Genomic DNA, 20,186 nt, shown 5'->3' with positions numbered 1-20,186 from the left:
AAAAAATTAGTGCCCAGCCATGACAGAGATCCAGCAGGTTTCCACCGTGAAATAAAAGACATGTTACTCATGGGTGATTATACCTATCCTGACATTATGAAAATATTGAAAGTATTATTGCCTGCCGGTATTTATGAGAAACTCAAAGAAAAAGAGTGGGAGGTGGGAGAACAAAAGATTGATTGGACAGCATTAGAAAACGAAGAAAATGCCCGAACTGCAGGCCTAGGGCTTGGGGACAAAACTAAAGCATTACCAGGATTATTAGTACAAGTATTGCCACGTTTATTAACTACGAAAAAGGAAGACTGGGGAGCAATCTCAGCTTGCAAACAGAAACACGATGAAGACACTAGTGATTTTTATTCCCGATTTGAAAAATGTTTCGGTATTAATAGCGGTCTGAAAGCAAGTAGCGATTCATATCCACATCTTTTTGTAACAAAATTAGTCGAGAATTCCTTGCCTCAGGTTAAGAACAGAGTATTGAAAGTAGAGAGCTCTTGGCAAGCTAATACCCCGTCACAAATGTTACAAATGTTACAGTACCACCAGAATAGAATTAGAGAAGAACAAGAACACGAACAAAGACGTATGAAAGACACGAAAATGAAAATGCTCGTCGCCCAGTCAGTTCCAGCTGACAGTCATAAAAAGGGTGCGACACAGTCCAATAATTCAGCGGTTCCTGTTAAAGGGACATGCAACTATTGTAAACAGCCAGGTCATTATATAAACGATTGTGCAGTTCTGAAACATAATATCTCTACGGGTAAAACCAAGGAGAGACCGCGTCCACCTAGACAGGATCAGATCCAACAACAAGTACCTCAGAATGTACAGCCTATGCAAGCTGCACAACAGACCGTAGCGGCCCCACAGCCACAGCCTATTGCGGCAACACAAAACACGACACAACAGATGTACCAGTATGCACAAAATGACTATCCCGATTATCAGCGATACACATGAAACAGCCTAGAGAGGGAAGTTGGCTTGCCTCTTATTGAGGTTCCTGTAGATCAAGAGGGTCCTTATGTACATAGTCAAGTATTAGGGAAAGACAGAAAGTTTTTAATTGATACAGGGGCAAGCAGAACAACTATAAGTCACGACGAGGTTCCAGGGGCACCCCTCTCAGGCTCACAGAATGTTTCCCTTGGATTTTCAGGAAAGCCTATTGTTAATGAAGTATCGCAACATCTTCCTCTTGCAGTTGGTCCATTGACACGGACTACAGATCTATTGCTTACAAAATCATGCCCAGAAAACTTGTTAGGTATAAAGACACTGAAAGCTCTAGGAGCTGTAATATGTTGTTCCCCGGAAGGGGTACGACTATTTTTGCGTGACTTTAAAGGTCACTATGTATTTAGAGACATGGATTACAGGTTACAGAATGTCCCTGCACATTTATGGGCACAAGGCCCCACTGATGTAGGTTGTATGCACATTACACCATATCGAGTCACACTCAAAGCAGGAGTGGTATTACCACGAATTCGACAATACAAGTTACCTCCAGATGCTGTAGTGGCTTTGCTGCAAATCATTGACGAGCTCATTGCACAAGGAGTGGTTGTGGAAACCGACTCCAATGTATGTAATTCTCCTATTATTCCAATTCTTAAACGAACTGATCCAAATGCACCCCCAGTTTATCGATTAATTATTGATCTGCGCGAACTGAATAAATGCATTGTACCACAGTATCCCGTGGTCCCAGATATCTCTTCATTATTGACAGCTATTGATTCAGAAGCAACGTTCTTTACTGTAATTGACCTCAAGAACGCCTTCTTTAGCGTCCCAATCGATCCGGAAAGCCAATATTTGTTCGGATTCTGTTTAAATGGACGAAGCTTTAAATTTGCACGCGCACCTCAAGGATTCACAGAAAGCCCCAGCATCTATAGCCAAGCACTGAAAAGACAACTTGACAGTATCCACATGCCTGTTAACACTGCCCTGCTTCAGTATGTCGATGATCTGCTGATCACCGCCCGAAGCGAACCCGAATGTGAAAAAGCATCACTGACGGTTTTACATTTTCTGGCCGACAAGGGGCACAAGGTGTCCCCTTCGAAGCTGCAATTCTGTGTTCAGCAAGTTGTGTACCTTGGGCACTTGCTGTCCAAGGGAGGGAGACAGCTCACACCTGATCGCATCCAGTTAATTGTAAACATGCCACCACCCAAGACACAAAAGGAGGTGCGGGCCTTCATAGGTCTCACTTCGTACTGTAGACAATGGATTCCCCAATATGCATTTCTAGTAAAGCCACTCATTCAGTTGACAACCCAGGAGGCAGCGACTTCGACTGTCCTCCCTTGGACTCAGGCACATACACAAGCTTTTGAAGACTTAAAGAAAGCCTTATGTCAAGCACCTGTTTTAGCGACACCATGTTACAGTAAGCCTTTTACACTTTTTGTTACAGAACGCGAAGGTACTGCCTTGTCAGTACTCACTCAGGAACAAGCAGGTTCACACAAACAATGTGCTTATTTTTCTAGCACATTAGATCCAGTAGCCCAGGCTCTGCCTACGTGCCTGAAATCAGTCGCAGCAACAGCTTTAGCGATCAGACAAAGCGATTCCATAGTATTAGGACATCAATTGACAGTGCAAGTTCCACACTCCGTGGAAGTTCTTTTAAACCGAACTCAGACTCAGCACTTGACTATAGCACGACTGACAGGTTACGAATTAACATTGTTTCAGCCACACATAGAAATCAGACGCTGTAGTACATTAAATCCTGCCACACTTTTGCCATTAAGTGGAACAGACCCATTGGCACATGATTGTATTGAAGTCATTACTATTACGACGAAACCCAGACAAGACTTGACAGACATTCCATTACCGGATCCAGACCTGACACTTTATGTGGATGGTTCATGCATGAGAACAAGTACAGGAGAATTAGTGGCCGCTTACGCAGTCACGACAGACACCGAAGTTATTGAAACAAATTGTATTGACACATTGTCAGCTCAAGCAGCAGAGCTCATCGCTCTGACACAAGCCTGTATTCAAGCCAAAAATAAGAGAGTTAACATATACACAGATTCACGTTATGCATTCGGAGTTGTACACGACTTCGGAGTCCTTTGGCGAGAGAGAGGTTATTTGACTTCTCACGGTGCCAACATTCAACACGGTCCCCTCATTCAAGCTCTGTTAGATGCAATACATCTGCCTACTTCGATATCTATCATGAAGTGCAAGGCCCATACAAAAGTTACCGATATCATTTCCCAGGGTAACGACCTAGCAGACCGAACAGCTAAGCAAACAGCACAGAATCGGACTCATGCAACTGACTTGACAAAGACAATAGTTCCGACATCGACACACTGCATGACAGTTAGGGATCCCACCCTTGATGTAATTGACATACAGACACATGCTACACCAGAGGAAATCAAGAAATGGACTGAACTAGGAGGGATCCAAACAGATCAGGGATGGATGACGAAGGGAAAATCTACATGGTTTCTCCCCGACTCAATGGTTCAAGTTATCGTTAACACAATACATAGTCCAGCGCATCTAGGAGAGAAAGCTATGTTAGACAGCATTCAAAACATTTGGTTTAATAAACACTTACGAGCTGCAGACAAACAGAAAGTGCGTACTTGTATGATTTGTTGTCAGTTCAACCCAGGTAAAGGCGTTCCTGTAGAGCAAGGTGGATTTCAACCTCCTGATCACCCTTTTGAAGTCCTCCAGATGGATTATATCCAGATGGAACGTTGTCGAGGATTCAAATATGTCCTCGTAGTTGTATGCGCACTTTCTCGTTGGACAGAAGCATATCCAGTCTCAGATTACACTGCCCCGACCACTGCCAAGCAGCTGGTTCGTGAATTCTTCCCACGGTATGGTTTGCCCCGTATCGTGTACTCAGATAATGGCCAACGGTTCTCATCCGAGCTAATGAAACACATTTCACTCCTGTTAGGCTATCAATGGAAATTCCACTGTGTCCGGCATCCCGAGGCAGCAGGTCTCGTGGAACGTCATAACCAGACTCTGAAAATTCGACTTTCTAAAATCTGTAGAGAGAAAGGCGTCGACTGGATAGTAGCCTTACCAGTTGCACTCTTTTACATGAGAATGATAGCACATTCTCGAACAGGGCTATCCCCGTACGAGGTGGTCTTCAGTAGGCCACCAAATATGTGGGGGACGCCTATACCTCGTAAAATCACTGATGTTGATTGTAATATGCTGACAGATTACCTTGCTTCCTTGATGTCTGCACTACAATCTTGCCGTTCACAGGTAGCTGCAGCCTTTCCCGACAACACCGAGGTGAAGCCCCATGAAGTGGTTCCCGGAGATTTTGTTTTTATAAAAAATTTCGACAGGAGGAGCCCGCTGGAGCCTCGCTGGCAAACGCCGAAATTAGTACTCCTGACCACGAGGACAGCAGTGAAGATTGAGGGTCGCAAGGGTTGGCTACACTCGAGCCACATCAAGAAATTTCATGGACTGCCTTCTGATTTGAACTCTCAGCCCTGCCCTCCTCCACAGACTGATTCAAAACTCCCCCTGGTCGAGAAAACTGCTGCCCAGGAATATAAACTGAAACTAAGGTCTAGCAAGTCAGACAATTTGATTGTTTAAGTCCTCTCCTAGGTGAATCGGTTAAATTAGTCTCTGACATGTATCCTCTAGACCGAAACAGAGAGAAAGATAGACAGAAACAGCTCAAGAAAAAGTTAAAGATGAAGTGCTGTATTGAGTGATCACTCAAGGTGGTATACTCTATGACGAAGCGAGCTAATGTTGGCAACAAAGGAAGGGTTATAAGTGTGAAATCTAACGTTGAATGCGCTCTTGGACCGTAATACGTTTTTTCCAGTGGGCGATCTTCGTCGGTTCTTCGGTTAAGGACCCGGATACCTTGGAATTCAATATCTGTAACTAGTTGCTGACCAATGCGGTCCATACGATAGATCCCTGTGCGATGTTGCTGTGGAACACACCAAAACGAGCTGTCTGCTGTTAAGATTTAATCTTCGTCTGTCGTAAATATCAAATTGGAATTAAAATCTTCTGTTACTATTAAATTCCAGGTCGCCTCACTACAACGTAGTCTTGATGTTGTTTTAATTAAAAGGGCATTTTTCTCCTTTTTTATTTGAGCCTTCGGTTGTGTGTAGTAGTTGATTAGTAGCAATGTTTTCCCTGTACTTGAGTGTAGATCTGAGAATTTTACAATTTGTATACTGGGATCCGGAGATTTCAACTGTTCCGTTGATATTTTTAAAGCTGTGATACGTATATAATGAATCCTCCTACTGCCCTGCCATTATGCTTGCATTTTTCCGCAGCTACTGTATAGTGGGTATAACCCACTATCGGAATCTCTTCTTCTGACCAAGTTTCCTGCAGGGCAATTATATCACAATTTTCCCACTCCTTCAGTGGGAGGCCTTCGTCAAGTAATCGCCTGGCTCCAGCTATGTTCCAAGATAGCATGTGTATTGCATTTGTTTCAGAGGTGGTAACCATAGCTCTCTTAAGTCAGACACCACATTTCTTTTTTTTTTTTTTTTTTTTTTTTTTTTGAAACCGTTTATTGCAATCTCAAGAATATACAAGTATGGGCCTACAACCTTCCGGCCGGCCGCTAGAATGGCAGGAGCATATGACATACGTTCAAAAAACACTTGGCGTTGCAGAGAAGCAAAATCAGGAGGTATCAACGTCGTGGGCCACATCGCTCTGACCCCACAATACGGTTTCATTTTATACAAACAACACGAAAAAACCACACCCGCAAGGCAACCCGCAATCGAAAGTAACAGCACGTGCTCCCCGAATGGGGGACCCCCGCCATCCACAGGAGTCTAAAGAGGGGAAGGGGAACAGATCGAGGACTGGGGGAACTCTGTGCCCGGGGCTAGGGAAAGGAGTCAACTAAGGGGACGGGGCTGGTGAGGCAGCAGGCAGCAGTGGTGGCGCGCAGATACCCCCGCGGTAGGCGTTCCAGGGGCCCCATACTTTCACCCATGCCCCAGGCTTACCCCTCGCCACATACACCACCTTTTCTCGGAACATGCACCAATCCATGTGTTCTTTCCAGGCCGGCACCGCCGGGGGCCTCTGGGATCCCCACAATTGAGCAATGTCACGCTTAGCTATCATATATCCCAGAGTCACCCATCGCGTCTGCGGAACCGAGTAGTCAGTTGGTTCCCACACATTCAGCAGGCATCTCCTCGCTTCAGGCAGCAGCGCGACATGCGTAACCACTCGCAGGACCTCATGCACACCACGCCAGAATCGCTCCACCTTCGGGCATTCCCACAAAATATGCAAAAAAGTCGCCAAAGCACCACACCCACGCTTACACAACCCATCCTCAGCATAGCCCATACGCAGAAGCCTTGGCCCCGTCATGTAAACCCGGTGGAGTACCTTAAGCTGGACGAAGCGAAGGCGAGCCGGTATGGCCACCTCCTTCGGAGAGGCCACCGCGGAAATCCAGTCCTCGTCGTCCAACTCCAGCCCATCGGCAACCCAAGCCTCGCGGAGGCCAGTCAGCAAGCCCGAGCGGTCATTAATCAATTTTTTGTAAATAAGGGAGATCGTGCTGTCCGGAACGTGGCCATCCAGCACTCTATCCTCCGGGGGGAAGACTCCGGGATGGAGGCGACGTCTGAGAAGACGGAGCCCAGTGCGTGACGGACCTGCAAGTACCGAAAGTATTCACTGCCCTGCAGCTGAAACTCCGTCTGCAGCGTCTCGAATGTTTTAAAGCCCCCCCTCGTCCAGAGATCCCCCACTTTACTGATGCCTGTCGTGTCCCACTTCTCGAAGCCCTTCGAGGTCCACAGGGAGCCCAATCGCTCAGACGCGTACAACGGTGATGCCCGGGTCAAACGGTCCTTCCACCCCATAGCTGCATTAGCCGCGTGCCATACTCGCACCATGACACGCGTAGGTCCCGTCAGGCGGGGGTCGGGCGCGCCAGAGTAGAGCGCTCGATTATAGTCGCCACCAGGCAGGAGCATCTTGTCCATTTCAAATGCCGGGTTTAAGGCGGGCCCGTAAAGGCCATGATTAATTGCAGCTAGCTGGGAGGCCCAGTAATACCGTTTAATATCCGGGAGGGCAATCCCCCCGTCGTACCATGGGAGCGTCAACTTCGCCAGGGCAATACGCGGCCTCCCGTCCCAAAACAGGCGGCGCTAAAGACTCTCCACCTCACGAAAGTAGCGCGCCGGGACTAAATCCATAGTGTTCTGGAGAGCGTACAGGAAGCGTGGCAACGACACCATCTTAAACAATGCCGCCCGGCCGAGCGGCGAAAGCGGCAGGCGCCGCCAGCGCGCGACGTCCTCCTTCAAGCGCTGGAGGTGGGGAAGCAAATTCCGCTCGTAGCGGGCCTCCGGGTCCAGAGTAATATAAACACCCAGGTACCGAAACCCCTGAGAGGCAATCTGGATCGGGCAGCCCCGCGGGAGGACGGGAGCCTCCCCGGATAGCACATACACACATGATTTAGCCCAGTTGATGACAAGGCCTGAGTTGCGGCCGAATGAGCGCAAAACATCAACCAGGACAATCAGTGATTTACGCGGGGAGGCTAGGTACAAAAGGATATCGTCAGCGTATAGGGACACGCGGTCCTCATACTCGGGGGTCCAACGGAGACCACGGATGGAAGGGTGCCACCGCAGCCACTCCGCCAGGGGTTCCAAGGCCAGCGCGAACAGGAGCGGCGACAAGGGGCAGCCCTGTCGCGTGCCCCGTCCCAGCTCGAATGGGACCGATACTCTTCCATTCACCACCACCTGCGCCAATGGGCCCGAATACAACAATTTGACCCAGCTGATGAACCCCGGGCCAAATCCAAACTTCGCCAGCATCGCCCAGATGTATGGCCACTCGAGCGTGTCAAACGCCATGGTGGCGTCTAAGGACGCCAATATGGCCGGCTCCCGCACAAACGGGACACGCGCGAGCACCCCGTGCAAGCGCCGCAGATTGAGGGCCGTGTTACGATGGGGAATAAAGCCGGACTGGTCTTGGTGGACCAGATCGCCCACCACGCCGACCAGCCGGTTGGCTAGCACCTTGGCGAGGATTTTGGGCTCCGCATTCAAGAGCGAGATAGGCCGATAGGATGTAACCCGGTCTCGGGGTCTCCCTTCCTTGTGAATCACCACGATTGTAGCCAGACGCTGGTCCGGCGGGAGGGAGCCCAGCGCGTGGGCCGCCAGGAACATCGCGCGGAGGTGGGGTGCCAGTACATCCGGTCGCAGCTTATACAACTCGATAGGGATGCCGTTCGGGCCCATGGCCTTGCCGGATGCGACCGAGCGTATGGCGAGGGCAATTTCGTCGGAGGTAGGAGCGGCATCTAACGACACCCTGTCCTCCACCGAAAGGGACGGCAGCGCGATATCCCTAAGCAGGGCATGGGAATCCTCCTCCGAGCAAGGAGAAACCGGGGAATACACCTCGCGGAAATAATCCGCGAAACAAGAGACAATGTCTTCTGGCTCGGTGACACGCACACCATCCATCCTCTCAATCAGCGGGACCACACGACTCGCTCTCTCCTTTTTATCCAACCATGCAAGCAGTTTACCAGCCTTATCACCCACATCATACAGTCGCCCCTGTTGCTCTCTACAGAGGCCCCTGGCCGCCTCCGTGACGAGGGCCCTGTAGGCCGCCTGCTTAAGTTGTAGGACATGTAGTGCAGCATCCGTCACCCCACCCTCTAGAGCACCCTCCAATTCAGCGATTTCGGCCTCCACCCGGGTCACCTCCTCCTGCTCGCGCCTCCGGGCATGGGAGATAAAGGAGAGGGCTTCCCCTCTAAGAACTGTCTTGAAGGCTTCCCACAGGGAGATATCCGAAGGGACGGACCCCACATTCTCATCGAAATACCGCTGCAAGGATTTAATCAAATCAGCGCGAATGGTGGGGTCGCGCAGGTACCAGGCATTGATTGGAGCCACCCTGCCCTCCCCCCTCGGGAAGACATCAACGTGGAACAGGAGCGGGGAATGATCTGAAAAACCCCGCGCCAAATGGCGCACCTCTCCTACCCTCCCAACATAGGCCGCAGGGACAAGGACATAATCAAGCCGTGAGAGGCTACCATGGGCACCCGAGTGGAAAGTGTACTGCAGCTGCGTGGGATGTTTTAATCGCCAGCAGTCCACCAATCCCAGTGTATCTAAGAAGCCGGACAGCCACGCCTGCGCCCGGGGGAGGTCCCTAGGGGGGTGACGATCCACGGTCCCAGAAACCACCGCATTGAAGTCCCCACCAACCACCAGAAGCCCCCCCGGAAGGTAAAGGAGGAGGCGCCCTAGGTCTGCAAAAGTGGTAGACTGTAACCCCGGTGGGACGTATACTGATACAAAGACAACTACTTTGCCCTCCATTCTCCCCACTAAGACAGTGTAGCGTCCCCTCTCATCATGGCGCACCTCGTCTATTTCCAACGGGAGCGAGTTCTTCACCATGATGCCCACCCCCCGTGAGCCCGACGTGAAGCCCGAGTGGGCCACCAAGCGATAGCCACGCCGATTCATGGCACAAAAGGAATTACCAATAAGGTGTGTCTCCTGCAGAAAGACCACATCTGGCGAAAGTCGTTTCAAATACTGCAGGACCACACCTCGCTTGATCCTATCCCCCAGTCCATTAACGTTCCAGGACAATAAAGTCAGGTCCCTACCCCCCATCACCTACAGAAGCCATCATTCGTCCCCCCGAGAGCACCTTAAAAACACCAATACAATAAAGGGTTTGCCTTGCGGTAAAAACGAACAACACCCCACCCCAACCCACCCATCCCAACAGAACTCCCCCCTCCCTGCACCCCTGCATGAGCCCAAACAGCCCCCCCAAAGTGCAGTGTGCCTGTCGCCCCATGAATGATTAAACTAACTAGTCCCCCAGAGGAGGAGGGAGAGCCCCCAAGAGACCCCGTACCACCTCCACAGGATGGGAACTTGACGAACAGTCAAAAGTGACGATAATGTTGTCCAGAGCGAGGCCTGCTATTAGTCCCTCAGTCCTGATCCGGCGAGCCCTCCCCTCCAACCGCCCCCCCCCCCACCCCCCCGGCCCCGATCCCCGGGCAAGGAGTCCAACCAGTCCCCGGCCGCTTCGGGACGATCAAAAAAGTGCGTGCGGCCATCCACCTCCACCCGCAACTTAGCTGGAAAAAGCATCGCATACTTGAGGTTCAGGTCCCGTAGACGACGTTTGACTCCGATAAAGCTCAGTCTCTGCTTCTGGACCGCTGGGGTGAAATCAGGATAGAAGTTTACGTCCATATTGTCAAGTCTGACCGGTCCTTGTTGCCTAGAAGTCTGCAGGATAGCGTCTCTGTCCCGAAAGTTGAAAATCCGGGCAATGAGAGGCCTCGGAGGGGCTCCGGCCTTAGGTCTTCCTCCAGGAACCCTGTGGGCACGTTCCACCGCAAAGAATTTACTCAGCCCCCGGGGCGGGAGATGGGTGAGAATCAGGTCCTCCACAAACAGGTCCGCCGCCGCCTCCTCACGTCCCTCCGGCACCCCTACAATGCGGACATTGTTCCTCCGGGCCCGACCCTCGGAATCCTCCAGTCGACGATCCATCAGGGCGCTCGCCTGGCCAAGCCGGCGCACCTCCTTTTGGAGGGCCGCCACGTCCGCTGTAAGGCCCGAGGTGGTGTGGGCCAAAGAATCGACCCGGTCATTGGTCTTGGATAAATCGGCCCTCACCAGGCCAACATCCACGTGGACCGAGTCAATCTTCTGCGCCAGTGTGTCAAAGCGCTGGTCCACCAAGGCCTTCATCTCGGCGATAGCGCCCATGACATCTCGCAGGGTCAGATCCGCGGGCAGAACAGGAGCATCAGTCGGGCCCTCAGGGGACCTACGCGGCACCTCGGGAGATCCCTTCTGGAGGGTGTAGCGGTCCATGTTGTTGGACTGTTGGGCTGCGCCACGGCGGGTCGATTTCACCTTTGCCCGGTCGCCATCTTGTTTTGTGGACATGGTTTCAGTCCCCAAGTCGTGCCAATCACCTCGGAAAAGGCCGACAAACCAGTTCACGGGCTCCGGGGGGGGCAACCACAGGTCCGCAGGACGGATCACAGCCGGCAGGCCAGTAGGGCACCCCAACGAGGCCACACCACCCCGCAACCCAACCTCGCCTACGCAGCAAGGAGGGTGCAAAAGCGAAAGTGAAAGTGCGGGGTACGCGAGTCGCCCAGCCCTGCCCACCGCTGTTGATCACTTTGTCTCCGGGTCGCCCCGCAACTCCAATCCGGGGGGGCGGCGTGGAGAAGGCCACAAACCTCAATCGGTGCTCCCGCCGGTGTCCGAGGTCCAATTTGGAAGCGGAAAACGGGTGACACCTCAGCTCGGGCTCACCAACACAGTCCCCTCATCTAGGACAGGATATTTTCAGGATTTATGCAGGAGGTCACGGAGGTCCTCGGGAGCCTCGCACCTACGCGGCCATCTTGGTTGCGCGCTAGGCTCCTCCCATAGACACCACATTTCTTGTTCAATGTACTGGGTAGCCAGTTCCATTGATCTTGATTTTGTTCCGTCTCCCCATGTGTTCCTTTTACTGATCTGTCCGGGGTCTGGGCTATATAACTCCTGCCCTTTGCATTATGTAGAATTGAATATACCTGTGCAGGAGGTGTTGTTATCCTTGTCGTGTCCTGATTTTCGATTTCTTTCAATGGGAATGGATAGCGAGGTCTTACCGGTTCTATTAATTGAATTCCCCAGGCGGAAAATTGATCAGAGCTGCTTAGTATTAACTGTGCTAACTCTGGTGTTTGCCATGTAGTTAGTGTTCGTTCTTTTATTGTGTTGTTTTCTCCTGGAAGAAATTGGACTGCTGCAAGATCTGATGATTTTATGTGTTTTAGTTCCTGAATTTCAGCCATGAGTTTCAAGATATTGCCTCTATTTAAGATATCACAATTTCCCTGCGTTTCGTATTCTGGGGTCCATATTAGCTGGTGAGCTACCTGGGCACTAGTTACCAATCCCTTTCTTATATCTTTGTCCTCCATTCTCTTTATCTGAGTTTTGACTTGGTTGGGTAGGCAGATGCTTAGTTCATCGTAAGAGGGATATTGCTGCTTAGTTTGTATAGGATTTAGAGGTGATGCTAGAGTACATTGAGCGACCGCTTCTTTTATTTGATGACGAGATAAGGAAGTTGTGTTTACTTTCTCAGCATATGTAGTTGCCCCTACAACAGATTTCCAATCATTCCTACAACAGATTTCCAATCATGAATTTCCCTATAACTTTGGGAGTTTTGAGCCCAGGTACTAAATAAGACAAAACCTTGTGGCTATTTTTACAGGCCTTACATCTTCCGCAAGGAAAAAAGCCCTTTAGTAAGCCGAAACTTGACTGTCTGATCTCCTCACATAATGGCTTTGTACCAAATGGTCTTTTAGTGACTGTGCCTTCCTGAATGTGAGTGAGGGGGATCCAGCCAGATCCTCCCCTCTAATGCGATCTGCTTTTAGAATGTGACAACTTTTCCTTAATGAACTTCTTATCTCATTGGTGTTGTCGGAGTAATCGGTGATCATTCTCATTTCATTGAGCTGTATCTTAGGTGTTCTAGTTGCTTTCTTCCTCTTGGTGGTGGATATTCCACTAACTAGTTCTGTCCTTGATCTATTATCCACCTTCTTTTTAGCACTCAATAGAACCTTGAGTAACCTCGCATTTAGAATCTGGCTACACTCTCAGCAGCTACCACCTGGAAAACACATTCCCTTGTGCAGTTCCTTTTGATCTGCAATAGTTCCCCATACGGAATGCTTTTTTTCAGTTTATCCAGATGACAGCTGCTGGCGTGCAATACGGAGTTTGCCCGCTGTCGGCTTTCTGTGCAATGTGGTGCACAGTCTCCCATCTGATACAAATATGGTCAGATCTAAAAAATTGACTGATGTTTTACTGATCTCTCCAGAGAACTTCAAATTTAAATCATTGTTATTCAGCAATTATGTATTGGTTAGCTGATTCCTCTGTTCCGTTATATATGATGAATAAATCATCAATGTAACGGTTCCAACTAACCAATTTGTTGGTCCATTCCTCATTGGCATCTGACCAGGCCACCCGCTTCTCCCACCAGCCTATATACTGGCAAACGAGATAGGAGGAAGACGCCCTCTGACAACTATGGTTGTGAGAAGAAAAAGATGGAATCTAGCTCCTAACTATAACTACCTACTGGCGACTGCCAGTACGTGTGTGTGTGTGTGTGTGTGTGTGTGTGTGTGTGTGTGTGTGTGTGTGTGTGTGTATATATATATATATATGCCAAATGAGTTAGGAGAAAAACGCCCTCTGACAACTATGGTTGTGAGAAGAAAAGGATGTCCTTTTATGAGGGATTGGACTGATAAGACGTATTCATAACGGGGTCTTATTTCAACAAAGCTGCTGTTATGTTCATACTTCACTTATCAAATGAGTGGAACATTTTACTCCTGATGCTAATTGTGTAGACAGTGTTTCTTTAATATATGTTTTACATGTTTCTCAAATGACAAGAAATGTATCTATTATCCAGAATGTGCTTTTTGTTAATCAAAAGAGAGGAGGCACTTTCCTATTTCATTTTAGTTTTTTTTTCCAGCTGTACCTAAATTTAGTCCCAATAAATAGTAACACAAAGGTGTAGGCGGATTTAGACTTTGCAAACCAAGGGCCAGATATACAGGTTTTGCGTTTCTTTTTTTAATGCAGACACTGCTGAATCCTTTTTGGTATTTACAAAACAACGCAAATGGTGTGTAGGGTATAAAAAAATAATAATGCAGCGCATTGTGCGGCTTTGCGTTACTTTGTGTCAGGCGTTCCATGGGTGGTGCATTGGCATTTCTGTACACCCGTGCATGTATTTTGACACAAATCCATATCTACAAAGACCTGTAGACGTGTTTGTGCCCAAATCCTGTGCATCCTGGAGTCTAGTGGAGCGAGGAGAAATGTATTTATTTCTCCTCGTTATTTCCTCTTTTTTATTTACAGGAAATAACCTCAAAGGATAGTTTGTGTGCAGAAAGGTACACCTGGGTGTGTGAACAGAAGATTACTTTCACCTTTCTTTGTATTCAGTTAACGTGTTGTGTATCTTACCCGGTATATACTCAGTAATTACACAGTATATATACTAATTTCCATTAACATTTCACAATATCGCATAGTCAATCTTTTCATGGTCTGCCACCCAATAGAGGCACTTCTGTTTTTTAAACCCCTGTGGACAGTGACGAAGGTCATTGTCACAGACCTCTACTTTTCCGGGTTTCAAAGGTCACAGAAAATCTATGGATCACGATAAACGTAAGGTTTCGGGTGTCCGTTAGGTAAATGGAGCTACGCTTAACGCAGCCCAGACTGTCTTCAATAAAGTCGAGACTCTTTCTAGGTAAACAGACCTAAAACACAAATTGCAGACTGACATTCGTCACATGCGGAAAAGAAGAAATACACGCAAACAGTTTAATATATGAAAGCACAGTGCCCCCTCGTGGACAATACCGGATTCGGGAATAAAAAAAATGATTCTTAAAAGCAGTCCGAATCTGCAGAAAAACTATGTTAACTTAATACTTGTCAACCCCACCGATTTAGGCTGTAATCTACCTATTTCCATGTAGAACTACTGCCTAAAGATTTAAGTTCACAATTCGGCTTTTTCTAAATATAGGGTGACATTTCCGCGCGGCATGATAAACACAAGAAATCGGTCTTTTATCGTAACTTCCGGCAGAGCGGCATCTTCACAGCCAGAATTTCTGGTTTTGTGGTGGAGCAGCGAAACCTCACCATAGTTGCCCCTTTTTATGAAAAATTTACAAATTCCTTTTGCCTCACTGGTTCCTTGAGCCGTGTTTCCTCCTGTGTCTCCATTTCTATGGCGGTTTTTCCTCGTTGGTTTATGGTGTTGGTATTGGACACCTCAGTGCCCAGGTGTGGTCTGCTGGCCTATAAAAGACAAAATTCCTACGGACTTAAAGAAAACAGACATTGCTCTTTACACCGATGATGTTGCAGTCCCGCAGCGGTTCCTCCGCTAAGGCGGAGGAGCGTCACCCCACTGAGAGCAAAGGGAGAAGGAAAAAGCAAATGATAACACAACATTAATAACGTTGTGTTCTTATCATTTTCGTTTTAGTACGAGCCAGGTAAGGGCGGGCGGTGCAGGGCTATTTGATGAGCAGGCGGAGAAGTGGGTGGTGGTGCACTTTAAGAGCTAATGACAGTTTGGCCGGCCAAACAGACATGCGCACTTAGCATTTCTCCAGCCAGCTGTATTGCACAGCCAGGTGGAGAACATGCACAGGATCCTACTCTCTTTCTGAGCGCCGAATTAGGCCTCTCAGACCATTCACGACACTGCTGTCATGCTGTGTCGTGATCGGCTTAGGTGAGTCTAGGAGCCTGTGTGCTTCAGGGAGCCAGGAACAGAGGGAGGATGGATGAGAGGCTGCAGCCATACTCAGGTAAGTGGGTTTTAAGGATTTATTCTTTGATTTTTTAATCTCCCCCCACCCCCCCCACCACTACTACTTTTCCCTAGCAGCTGCCACTGTTGCAGTCATCTCCCAATCTCTCAGCAAAAGGGAAGCGGCTAAGTACCTTGAGACATCATTCAACAGACTCTGGATGGTACAGCGACTGGCAGCTAACCCTCAACACAAGCAAAACCACAGCAACATTATTCATAAGAAAGCAGATCAAAAAGCATCCACAGATCCGCCTCAATGGAGATGAGATAAAGTGGGGACAAAGCAACTCCTACCTAGGGGTGACACTTAACTAGAAATTCAGCTGGAGAAATGACATTGAGAAGACTTGCCAGAAAGTATCAACCAAACTGGCTGTATGGGTACCCACTTCCGAGGACTAAGTTGATGACTATGTGGAACAAGCTGCGTGCAAGCCACGCAATTATTTGACCAACAAGGACATATGCATCACCAGTAAGGGGCGGTTGCCAGCCGAAGTATCGAAAGCCTCTGCAGAACAAGTCATTACGAATTGGAACAGCTGCGTCTTGCTTCACAAGAACAGCAAACCTCCACAAAGATACAGGTGTTGAGATGTGGCCAACCAGTGGTCGAAGTGGGCAGGAAGGGCAGGGCACGGCGTGCCCCTACTTCTTTAACTCTATAGCTTCCGTTCCCCTACTTTTTTATTTTGAACATGCGTCCCGGGACGTCAGAAATATCCACGGCCTTAGAGAAGGCTTGGCATTAGTGGCTGTTGGTAAAGGTCTCCGTCTCTTGCTTCCTGTGCAGACGAGACAAGGACAGTGGCCGCTTCTGCTCTGCAGCTGGCAGCTGCCCCCCCCCCCCCCACCCACCCTCTTTCTTACTCCTATTCCCTCTCTGTCTGTCTAACTCCTCCTCACTTACCGAAAACCATGACTCAAGAAATGGTTCTCACCCTCTTTCTTTCTGTCGTTCATTTGTTCGCCTGTGAAATGGATGCAAAAAAGAAAACTTTTGCTGGAAATGCTATTTTTATATTTTTATATTCCAATGTGCAGTCTCGGAAATAAAAGGTTCATATTATGAAAAATCAAAAAAAAAACAAGACTGAGTGTTCTTAAAGAGGCCAGAATGGTTTTATTGAAACCCCTAAAACATTAGCGTCACTTTACTGAGTTTGCCAGTGTAGTGCTGTTTTCCCGCGGTGGCGAAGTGCGCCAAACCTGGAGGTACTGCAATACCTGGTTCATGGGTGGATTGGAAAACAAAATGTGTACGGCGGCTTTGTGTTCACAAATTGGGGGCATATTATCAAGGACGGCGTTAAAATTATCGCCGGTTTAGCAGCTGAAAACTGCCGCTAAAGCGGTGATAATGGGCTTGATATTATGCCCTAGAGAATTCCAATAGAAGCCAAGGTTCACACCAGAACATGGGCTTCTATTGGAATTCTCAAGGGCATATTATCAAGCCCATTATCGCAGCTTTAGCCGCAGTTTTCTGCCGCTAAACCGGCGATAATTATTAACGCCGTCCTTGATAATATGCCCCGTGGTCTTGTTAAACCATACTGCTTACGTCTTGTAAGCATATAAGCAGTGGACATTGAAATGGGTCCTTTCTGGCCCTGTAGTTTTCAGGCAAAAATACTCGTTGATTTCTGCATAAATGTAAAAGCGTTAAGTTCACCATGTTGTTTCTGCTTACATTTCACATGCTTTATTTAATCTTTCATTCCCTATGAGTGTTTGCTTTTTCCAAGATGTTGTTACTTTTTCCTTTAAGCAGCATATTGCTCTTGCCTAGTGCGCAATTTGAATTGAGTCGCATCCAGTTGAATATAGCAGGTCAAATTGGATTGTAGTTGAAGGCAGTGTGAATTTCTCTCAGTGGGGCAGTATGGTGTTCAGTGAGGGAGCGGATGTAGCACTGGGGGCAGAGCTGCCGAATTTAGAACTGGGGAACCAGGTTCAGCCTTCATGAACAGTCCCCCAGACCACTCTCCTGAGGGAGCACATTCCCATGCTAGACCTTAGAAGACCCTGCAAAACCGGAAAAGCCCTGGTGTCTTAGCACCAGTAGGTGGACCCTAGCAGTGGCAAGTGTGGGTTCACCTTGAAGGCTTGTCCACCACAATCCATACTGAAGTTCACCTCCAGTCTTGTGGGCAGGCCTACGAAGTAGCAGACCCTAGAGCAACAGTGACTGTCACTGAGGTCACAGGACCCCTGAGAAGAGCTGGCTCAAGGGTGGTGCGACCGGTGTGACTGCAACGGATGCTGACTTTGAGTGGGGGCGTTGTAAATTATGGTTTTAAAAGCAACTGCTGCCTCCTTCCTGGCCTACAGCAATTTTCTGCAATAATAAAAATTTCATGATAACTCCGGTGAATAAACTTCTTCCTAGAGAGAGATCGAAGTTTTGTCTAGTGGAAGTTTTGACTCGGGGAAAGATAGCGCAGAGGGTTAATGTGCCTGCTGCAAAGAGAATGTACCATGCCCATCACAAAGTGCACATATTGTAAATAGGTCAGTGGGTTACTGCTTTTGTCAGTAAGATCCTTTTGTTACTTGCAGTTTATAAGTTAGAATCCTAACAAAGAACAGTGAGCTATTAACTTTCATCTAAGAGCTGCATACAAACTGCGAGGTATAAACTACAGCTTTATGTTTTTTTCCCTAAGCCTTTGATTATCCTAATGTTGCACAAGGAGTTCATTTGGATAGAAATCAATAATGATTATTAAAGAGAACCCCCAATCATGGTATTAAGTTTTAAATTCTGAGTTTGTGTTTCTCCATATCAATCACTATTAAACTATACTGCCTACTAATATGGTTGTCATGTGACTCCTACATCTTGTAGTCCTTTGTCTTATGTAACATTTCCTATACAGTGATTTACACAAGTAAAATTGATTGTCGCTGTGTATATCGCTGACGACAAACTCCATGGCTTTGAAACAAATGACTTGTGCTTCCATTTTTAAGCATATTTGGGACATTCTGTGATTAGAAACATATCCCTCTTTGTGATTTTTTTTTAATGTCAATAACTCATATTAATCGTTAAATAATCATGTGTATCCATTGGTTGAATTACATAACATATTAAGCTGTAACTGGTCAGTGAAATGCCAAACAAATACTAAAGATTGGGATGTTTTGCCACTCCTGGCCACACCTCTAACCCCCCCCCCCCCCCCACTGATCCAATCCTTGGGTTATTCTCACCCTCTGATTCTCCGCCCACAGTTCCCCTACTTTTTTTTCCCCACTTCGACCACTGGGGCCAAACGTGGTGAGAGGATGTAGCCTTACAGCTAGAGCGGTGACCTCGAAGGTGGGGAACCGGGTTCGAGTCTCAGCAATGACGCTCAACATCCTGTGATTCTGGGCAAATCACTTAATATCCCTGTGCCTAACAAAAATGAATGTGTCCATCTGTAACGAAACTGGTGCTCATGTAAAGCGCTCTGATACCTGATCTTCAGGTCTAGTTTGCGCTATATAGAACTCTAAAAAATAAAGTTGTTTTTTTTAAAACCATCTCCACAAACTAAATAAGAAATTCTAGGAAGGACTAGATCAAAAGGAAAACCCACTGATCAAGAAACTTGCTGACATTTCTGCAAACCCTTTTGACTGCTATCCCCGGCCCGTCACAACGCTGACCATGTGAACCAACTTCACCTGTGACAAAGTGTCACAGACCAATAAGAAAACAAAACGGTGACTTAGAAATTCAAAATGAATATGGAATAATGAGTCTACTGCCTTGATATCAAAAACACAGCACTGTAAAAAGAAAAAAAGACGTTACATTCTGACTGTCTTTGAGTGGTGCTTCAGAGTTTACTGTACAGAGGATGAGAAAGGCCTGCTAGTACTACTGGCAGAGGACATACGAAGACAGTGTGGCTGCATCAGTAACAGCAGCAAGGTTTGGAGTTAGCTTGTCAGTTACTTACCACCAAAAGTCTGCTGCAGGCAGGTTGATTGCTTCACCAAGTGTGTGGTGTAGGTACTGTAATTTGTTCCCACATTTCTATATATGGTTAGTGGGGCAGTGGAGACGGAATTGATGTAGGGATGGTGTGCGTACCATGCATGCAACATCCCATTTAGGCTGGATATTTGCATTGCTCCTGCCTTGTGGCTTTTACACTTTTGCCTCAGTGGGTGCTTTGGCTGCAGGCATTCACATAATGTCTCATCACGTCTCCAACAGGTTGTGTGTGATTCGGTCTATTTGCGCTTCTAGTTTTGTCTTACCTGAGTTTATTTTTCTTCTTCCCGATGTAGAACATTTTTTGGTTAAACTTTCTTTACTGAATTTTCTGGGCATAAGGCAGATCAATCAGATATAGCATAATCCACAAAGTATTGCCAGCAGTAGTTACAGTGTTCATCATAAAGGTCAAACATACATGTACATAAGCATTATAGAAGAGATCATCATATATGTTTTCAACAAATCAAGTCTTATCTTGAATAGAGAACAACTACATGCCCATTAGCCCCCCCTTTATATCCCCAGCCAACTTTAACAACTGAGTTACATGCCTGTGACGAGGTGCCCTAATGTATCGTAACGCGGCTAGTCGGATCGAAAGGGCAGGAGGCCCATCACTAATCGGGTGGGCAGAAAGACAGGGTGA

The sequence above is a fragment of the Triturus cristatus genome, chromosome 10 (genome assembly GCF_964204655.1).
Source record: "Triturus cristatus chromosome 10, aTriCri1.1, whole genome shotgun sequence".
NCBI classification, from domain to species: Eukaryota; Metazoa; Chordata; class Amphibia; order Caudata; family Salamandridae; genus Triturus; species Triturus cristatus.
Note: the sequence above shows the minus strand (reverse complement) of the source record.